General features: G+C 32.1%; 1 long non-coding RNA gene across 1 annotated transcript; it reads right to left on the bottom strand.

The window, feature by feature from the left end:
• Nucleotides 1-710: 710 nt before the first annotated feature.
• Nucleotides 711-7,609, bottom strand: LOC106475485. Its single transcript, XR_001291819.2, has 3 exons — nt 7,269-7,609; nt 5,241-5,332; nt 711-853 (listed from the first exon to the last, which is right to left on the bottom strand). It is a non-coding gene; the product is annotated as an uncharacterized LOC106475485 (long non-coding RNA).
• Between the last annotated feature and the right edge of the window lie 1,765 nt (nt 7,610-9,374).

The following is a 9,374-nucleotide window of genomic DNA, read 5'->3' as shown; positions in this document are numbered from 1 at the left end:
AATGTTCAGGCAGCCCACTGATTGTTGTAATTTAGTGGTCTAAAAATTTCAAACAGAACCAAATCTTGTTGTTTGAACTTCAAGAATGTATGTTTAATGATGACATTTCACACAAAGACAAAATTCAGACTCTGATTTTACAAACCTAATAAATAAATTTCTCAATACAGAAGGATTTAAGTTCTAATTTTATAAATCTAATCATGGTATTTCTCAATGAGGCAAAATTCTGGTTCTTATTTTCAAACCTATTCATAACATCATCTCTCTTTCAGGCTCTGATTTTACAAACCTATTCATGACACAATTTCTCAACAAAGCAAGACTCAGCCTCTTATTTTATAAACGAAATATTAGCAAGCCATTACTAAATCTCTATCAAATCTCAACTTCATTTGTAAGTATTCACAAAAGGAGAATGCTACAAAACAACAACAATGTATAAATATTGTTGGTCAAGTATGTGTGTTTTAAAAACAAAATAAATCTAAATATGAAACACAAATGTAATAACATCCGAAGCTATAACAGTTTATTATCAAACAAACACATATATATATATACGAGTAGAGACAGTAAGTTATTACAATTCACAAACTGAATCCTTCGTTACTATAACACAAGTAAAATTACTTTTCTGTAAATTTTTGTGAAAAATCTGTTACAGTGGTGTCTGAAAAAAAATTATTGTCATATTAATCAGCATCAAGCGTGGAATAATCTAACTGAAAATGAAGAAGGATACTGATTCTCCATCCTTGCATGCAGGAGGCACCCACTTTCACGTACTCGTTCGTACAACTAGAAGTTTCCTTTGCAGTTACCGGTTCAGAAAGTGTTTGACCCATTCTTACTATTGAAATAAAAATATACAAAGGTTTTAACACACAGGAAAAGTTGAATAAGAATAAGCTTGAATAAGTTGAAAAGCATTCTTTTAAATAATTAACTTTTTATTCAATAAAACATGAGAAAGTCTATAAATTAAAGAATAATACTTAAAACAGTAAAGCCATTTATTTTTACAACTAAAAGTTATTGCAACAATAACTTCTATAAAAATATTCACGAAAGAAAACCCAAAACATTCAGGAAACAACAAACATACTAACTGTACTTCTGTTAGTTCAGAAAATTTGAAGAAATTTATATTTGTATTTATGGCGAAACCACTAAGGTTGTTTACTACCTTACTTAACTTGTAACTACCGATCACAGGTAAAGCAGCCAGTGAGCACTAATGAATGACTATTACACTTATGACACACACACAAAATTTAATATATTGATTCCCAGATCATCACCAGTGATACATTCATATTATAAATTTTAGCCTTGTATAGAACTGATATGGCGTACAGGGAATACCTCTTTATCTAACCTATTGGCATCTCGTTGAACATAAAAACAAAGCATTACATTACACATTTTACATGTGACACATTTGGCACGATTGTCAACTTGCAATTACTTTCCTAAAAATAATTTTATAATAATGCGAGATGTATAATGATTAAACAAAACATTTTATTGCATAGAAACTTAATACAAAATAAGCATAAAAAGTGAAAGTAAAACGTATAATACAAGAAAGTGAAAACAATGAAGCATTTAGCATAAAAAAAATATGATAAAATTAATATAATTGAAAAAATTTAATTATTTTATGTTAATGACACTCCAAGAAGTGTTCTAAGAAAACAGATTGCTTGTTTGGGCAAAAAGTGAATTGGGTAGAAACTAATTTTTCCAGCAACTTCTGCTTCCGATATCTTTGAATAGTAACATCACTATTCCTAATAGGAGCAGCAATCAACTGTAAAAAGTAATGTGGCTTCTGGAAACTGCATATGGAAAGTTAAAACCTTGTCAGTCAATGTGCAGGAAATATTGGAGAATGTTTTGTGGAATGGTACGGATTTTAAAATAGTTCAATAGAACTATCTTCAAAAGGTGTGGGTTGGCTTTGTCATAGAACTATCTTCAAAAGGTGTGGGTTGGCTTTGTCATAGAACTATCTTCATAGGGTGTCAGTTGGCTTTGTCATAGAACTACCTTCAAAGGGTGTCGGTTGGCTTTGTGATAGAACTATCTTCAAAGGGTGTCGGTTGGCTTTGTCATAGAACTATCTTCAAAGGGTGTCGGTTGGCTTTGTGATAGAACTATCTTCAAAGGGTGTCGGTTGGCTTTGTGATAGAACTATCTTCAAAGGGTGTCGGTTGGCTTTGTGATGACAAAGCCAACCGACACCCTTTGAAGATAGTTCTATCACAAAGCCAACCCACACCCTTTGAAGATAGTTCTATCACAAAGCCAACCGACACCCTTTGAAGATAGTTCTATGACAAAGCCAACCGACACCCTTTGAAGATAGTTCTATGACAAAGCCAACTGACACCCTATGAAGATAGTTCTATGACAAAGCCAACTGACACCCTATGAAGATAGTTCTATGACAAAGCCAACCCACACCTTTTGAAGATAGTTCTATGACAAAGCCAACCGACACCCTTTGAAGATAGTTCTATGACAAAGCCAACCCACACCCTTTGAAGATAGTTATATGACAAAGCCAGCCGACACCCTTTGAAGATAGTTATATGACAAAGCCAACCCACACCCTTTATCACAGCTAATGTTACAAAAAGAATAGTTTTTTTTATAGTTCCAACATAAGATATTTCATTAAGAAGTAGGAAAGATGGAACAATAACAAGTGGTTTTTTAAACAAGATTTTGTACAGATATTTCTACATATTAAAAAACAAAACAGTTCTATGTTACATGGAAATCAGTTTCTAAAGATGTATCTGAGCTCACATTGATTACAAGGCTAAAGATACAATCACCTCTCAATATAAAAATACTTGTTACGCTTCAAATGCTGTTAGTGCCCACTTCTGGTCCCTTATCGAATAACAAATAATGATACATTGGAAAAGGTTCAAAAGGAAGCCGGCAGGATGACTCCAGGGACAAGTTAAGATCTCTTAAATCTTATGTACATGGGTGGGGTTCAAAGTGTGCATGGTGAGTAATATTTAGTGTAGGTAAGTTAGATGCAACATGGCTTTGAATTTTGTGATTTTTTTTATAAATCCTATACACACTTTAATGTTAACGTTTGGAACATGCATTATTTGATTTGGAAAGTTTCGTTTAACGGTGGTACCAAATGTGACATACCGTAGGACAACGAGAAACCTTACATGCCCATCCTTGAGAAAAGTGACTGTTTACTATTATTCCAAGTTTACTAGTTGTACCTAGTAGGAATGTGGGAAGCTTTGGGTAAAACTTACAACTCTGTTGTGTGCTGTAGAAATCATTATACTCAGATGTGTCTGTGAATTGACGTTAGTCTGCTCCAAAATGCATATCGTTTCTGATATTTACCACGAACTGTCGGGTAAAATTAATAGTTTTATAACGTTACATACATAATACCACGTTGAATAGAACACTCTGTTAAAGGCCTTGACTTTTGTGAGTAATATTTAGTGTAGGTAAGTTAGATGCAACATGGCTTTGAATTTTGAGTAATATTTAGTGTAGGTAAGTTAGATGCAACATGGCCTTGACTTTTGTGAGTAATATTTAGTGTAGGTAAGTTAGATGCAACATGGCCTTGACTTTTGTGAGTAATATTTAGTGTAGGTAAGTTAGATGCAACATGGAAAAGTCAAGGCCTTGTTGCATCTAACTTACACTAAATATTACTCACAAAAGTCAAGGCCATGTTGCATCTAACTTACCTACACTAAATATTACTCACAAAATTTAAAGCCATGTTGCATCTAATTTACCTACACTAAATATTACTCACAAAAGTCAAGGCTTGCATCTAACTTACACTAAATATTACTCACAAAATTCAAAGCCATGTTGCATCTAACTTACCTACACTAAATATTACTCACAAAATTCAAGGCTATGTTGCATCTAACTTACTTATACTAAATATTACTCACAAAATTCAAGGCCATGTTGCATCTAACTTACTTATACTAAATATTACTCAAAAAATTCAAGGCCATGTTGCATCTAACTTATTTATACTAAATATTACTCACAAAGACTCAAAATTGGAGACTAAATTACTCGCAGGCCCCAAACCCTATCTGTAGCTCTATTTTACACACATTCTGTCAGTGACAAAGTTGAACTATAATCAGAAAGTAAATATCAATTTCATTGATGCTACCTTCGAAAGGAATACAGGTACTCGTGGTAGCTTATCTGAGAAGAATTACAAGATTACTGTAAGTATGACCAGAGTACTGATTCACATCAGATGAAGTGGTTAGTACCTGTTGAACAAACTATAAGCCGCGAGAAGAACAAAAGACTTTACTTTTTAATCACAAGTGCAAGTAACATTTTCTTGTTTATGATTTTTAAATTGCCGTTTGAAAGAGTGCAGGACAACACTCATAGTCACCACACTCCTCATAAATATTAACTTACTGTGCAAAACATTTTAACATAATGAAATCCCAGACTGTATATTTATTTACATACAAACAAGAAATTTTATTATTTTAAAAATTGTTCACAAAATGCATACTTTAACTCTCTATTGACATTGTAACAAGTCATTATTACTTACTTATTAATACACATACTTCAAATCAAGTTGAATCTTCTTACTTCTAGGTAACAGTTTAAATAAACCAACCACGGAATTATTTCTGTTCAGTTTTCAACTCGACAATGTTACTTCTAGGTCAGGTACTCATTTACAACTTATCAAAATATGTTTCACAAACACATTTTTTTTGTGTGTGTAATATAAACTTTTTTTAAGTAAGAACATTTTTTTATCATGTTTGCATAATACAATTATCCACTTGGCATGGATCTCATGCGTGTTATTAAAGACAAAAGTATGCTGACAATTTTCACTTTAAAATGTCGAGTTTGAAACCACAGAATGTATGAAAACTTATACAATTTATAGCCACAAGAATAACACAGAAAACGAGCACTTGGAAAAAAAAAAAGATACAGGAAATCCCATTTCCTGTTGTTTTCTCTTTAGACTTTCCTGTACTGTTCTTCTGGAAAAGTTCTTACACTTTCATTAACCTGTCTATAATATATTTTATATATAAGGTGTGATGCTCAATCAGTTCTCTATTTAAAAAAAAAATGATTCATTACATAATGTACACAAACACACACACATGGGCATGCATCCTTAGAAGTTACCCAAAATTCTATAAAATACAAAACATTACCTGTAACTTTTTTGTTTTCAAAAGTGATCTCTTGTTACAGACTTCTGACAGTTTACTTACAATACAGCAAGGTGTGGCACGTCCACTTAGTCCTATCAAAAAATTGAATACTAGTGACAACAGTAGTCAGGATTCTTGATAAACTTTATTTATTTATGGAACTATTACCACAATTTCTTATAAGTAAGCAGTCATCCTAAAAATCCAGCTAACAGTACATGTCATGTCACTGCTTACAAGGTTAAAAAAAACAGTGTACTGATACTGTCACAAGATCTAATTTACAAACATTATCAAACTGTTACCTATATCTCTTAAGTTTCTAGATTAAGTGATTTTGCTTTTTAACTGCAGATCAAAGCTGCAGTAACAGTTACTCCTAAAAAAAAAAAAAATTTACCAGAAAGTGCAGAAACGTAAATAAAGATAAAATATAACAATCCTTAATCTTGTTACAAATTAACGTTACTAATATTCTGCTAGATTTAAAACGTATCTTTAGCAGACTAAAATACTGTTTCACTCATTTTTACTACTGAAAAATTGCATTTCTTAAGCAGAACAAAATAAATCAGTCTTCAGCTCTACCCATGGCAAATGAATGAAAACTTTCAAATAAGAAATCTCAGAAACATTAATTTAGGGAGTTAAAAGTAATAGACACAGTGTTTTAGTTTAATATCAGAAAATTACTGTGTTAAGTTGGATGTTTTAGTATACTCTTTTCTCATATACAATGTCTGCTTTACCAGTTCTCTCTCATATTTTACATAAATTATAAGATGCTGGATGTAAGTTTTTCACTAGTTACCTCTTCTATTTTATGTTCACAACTAAATAACAGACTTGGTCCCCTTTCTTGTTCATTTACTGTAACATTACTACAGCAATACACTATACCAGAGGTTCCCAAACTGTGCTCCCTGGCCCTCTGGGGTCTGCAATTGTACTTAAGGGGGTCCACAATAATACATCGAATTAACGAAATTACCATTTACTGAAAGAATAACAAATAAAATAAAATGTGAGGTTTCTCTCAACTTGCTTATATAAAATTGAAGTATAGAAATACGATAAATGTGGAGCCAGATCTTCCTTTGAAACTGTCAGACAATGACCCAGAAATTCACAAGATTGTTTCAGCAAAGCAGTATTATTCTTCACATTAAATTAAGTTGTAATATTTTTTTTATTTTCCATATTTAAATCTCTTGTCATTGTTCTTTTCTTAAAACTATTATCAAGCTGTAGAGGTAGTAAAATACGTATATGATACACCAGTTACACATGATACAAACTAATTTTAACAGGAAGTGGTCTGCAAATACAGTAAAGAAGTTGAAGGGGGTCCACCAGTTGGCAAAGTTTGGGAACCCCTGCACTATACCATTATCAGTAGTTCTTATCCCTTGGGTTGCAACCCAAAACTGGGTTACTAAGCCATTTTGAGTGGATCACCAAGGGTCTCCAATGAATGTCCGAACTTTATTTTGTAGTCCAACAGTGGCTACACCAAGGGGTTTATTTGAAGGCATGGATCGCCGAGCTAGCCCCACAACCAAAATTTGGGTCACAGCCAAAGAAAAGTTAAGAACCACTGCACTATACAATTTACAGGAAGTGGTAGCAAGTAAACTCTAAGTTTCAAGTTTTGATGAAGTGTCACAAGAAACAAAATATTTGTGAAAAACCTTAAATGAATCAATAAATTTCAATACGACTGAAAACAATTAAGTTAATAAAGTCATAAATAATATACTAACTTGCCTGTTCTATGTAATTTATAGATAACATTAGGTTTTCCTTTCTTTTTCTAGCCTTAAATTCAACAATAAATCTTATTACACAATTTACTCAGCAGTCCAGCCTATCTTTTCGCTTGTTTTATCTCATTCTCAGGGCTCAGTCACATTAATCCAACAAAAACGAGGCCATACGCAAGAGAACTTCAACTGAGAAGGTTTCACGCAGTAAACAAATTGCTGAATGTAAAAACAACGAAGTAAGTATATTTTTTGTCATTCTTACCTCTAAAAAGTAAAATTCTTGCATACATACGCTGGAAAATGTACTCAGCTTCGTTAACATTATTCATTAAGTTTCATTAAAGTACAATTCACAAAAAGTACGTTAACATAGCTCTCATACATGGTGGCATCATGAATCTTGAATAAGATTTTCCGCTTACGTCATACATATTCGGTAATTTAACTAGTTACAGTAATGAGTACCAAAAAACGTATTAATATTGGTAATATTTTAAATATATTTTTTCTTATTTTTTTTTAATTTTTAAAAGATGTTAAATCAAAATTTATTTATTTATTTAACTTATTGCTTTCCAAGAGCGAACCTATAACTATGCATGTTAATATTCACGTTTCTTCTGCTAACCTTGGTCTTAACTCGTGATGTAGATTAATTCAAAATTCTGACACTAGATTTTCTTTTTTCTTTTTTCTAATATATATCAATAAAAAAACTATAAGAATACTGCTGACGTATCTAAGGAGCAGACCTAAGTGTTATAACTTTCGCATGCTTCACATTTCTAAAAAAAATAATATTTACTGCAATAGCAAACTTTAACTACATACTTTCTTTAATGATGAACAACAAAACGACGGCATCAACAACGAACATTAAATTCTTGAACGTTTCGGAATATACATATTCCATCTTCAGCAAGCTATATTGCTATATTCTGAATCCATAGCTTTACCACAGAGCCAACCCGCATCCTACTAAATGAAAATAACAAAAAAGTTTTTCAGTGCAAAAATACACAATGTGCGGGGAATTGAGACCCAGATTTTAGCGCTGTATATTCAGTTTGCCATTAGACTGAAAGTTAAATTATTTCCAATAAGTTATTTACCAACGAGAGAACTATGCTACGACAATATTTATAAGAAACACAGAACGAATAACATCCAAAAGTAGATATCTTATGTTGATTGCTTGAAGCTGATTTCAGATTTGAATATTCATAATTTCGTTATTTTTTACATGTATATATATATACGAATAAATTGTGCAATTTTTCTGTGGAATATTTTAAAATTTAGTTCAGACCTTATATTTAACTCTATATGCTCATTAATATTGTTACGACAGCGGAATTCACGTGACGCTAATAACACGTAATGAGTATCTAGAAGGTTCGGGGAACATCACGAATAATCCAGTATTTGCTAGACGCCCTCTATTCCTGTATATAAGCGCGCTAGATAAAGAGTGACTGTGGAAATTCTGTGTATTGAAAAGTTGTATTGAGAAAGAATAAACTAGTTTTATTTAAAAAGGACTTTTATCGCTGAAGTTCCTCGGGAAGAATTTTTACGGGAAATTAACAAACGACCAGAGACGTAACAATATTAAACTAAATTTAACTCCATTTATTTTCTTAATTCTGAAGTTGATTCTAAATATGTTTGAATATTTCTTTCTGAGATAGATAAAAGGTCTGTTAAAGGAAAATGAGGTATAATATTTGAACATCAGCAGACACTTTTCTCATGATATATTTTTATTACAATCAAATGGTGGAACAGGGGTAAGTCTACGGAACTACATTGCTTTAATCAGTGGTTCGATTCTCCTCGGTGGACACAGCAGATAGCCCAATGTGGCTTTGCTATAAACACACACACACCCATACATGATTTAATAATGACATCTCGTTAGGAAAATGCTAACATGACTTCGTTCTTGTGTGTGTGTGTGTGTAATTTTATACCTTATTAATTTTGCGAACCCGTTTATTGACAACTTAAGTTTAAACTTAATTAAACCTGAATAACTGTAATTTCTAAAGCTAATATGCTATCCAACTAAACCACGTTTCTCTGATTATCCTAACAAAAAAAAATCAACTTCTGGATAAAATAAAATTCTAGGAAATATGCATGAAAATCCACATATCAACCATGGCAAGTACTCTAGGCCTATATTGATGAATATTTTTAATAGTAGAGAATCAAACCTTATAGAGGATGATAATGGCTGGAGACGGCTTGAATGGGTAATGAAGAAAAACTTTAATATAAGTTTAACATAACAGCAAATGTACAACGTTTCTGCAAGGTTTTGTAATCTTCAGGATCTTGTCGATACGTTGTACATTTGCTGTTA

Source organism: Limulus polyphemus, unplaced genomic scaffold (genome assembly GCF_000517525.1).
Source record: "Limulus polyphemus unplaced genomic scaffold, Limulus_polyphemus-2.1.2 Scaffold8650, whole genome shotgun sequence".
NCBI classification, from domain to species: Eukaryota; Metazoa; Arthropoda; class Merostomata; order Xiphosura; family Limulidae; genus Limulus; species Limulus polyphemus.
The sequence above is the reverse complement of the archived record's forward strand: the minus strand, read 5'-3'. Positions and strand labels throughout refer to the sequence as shown.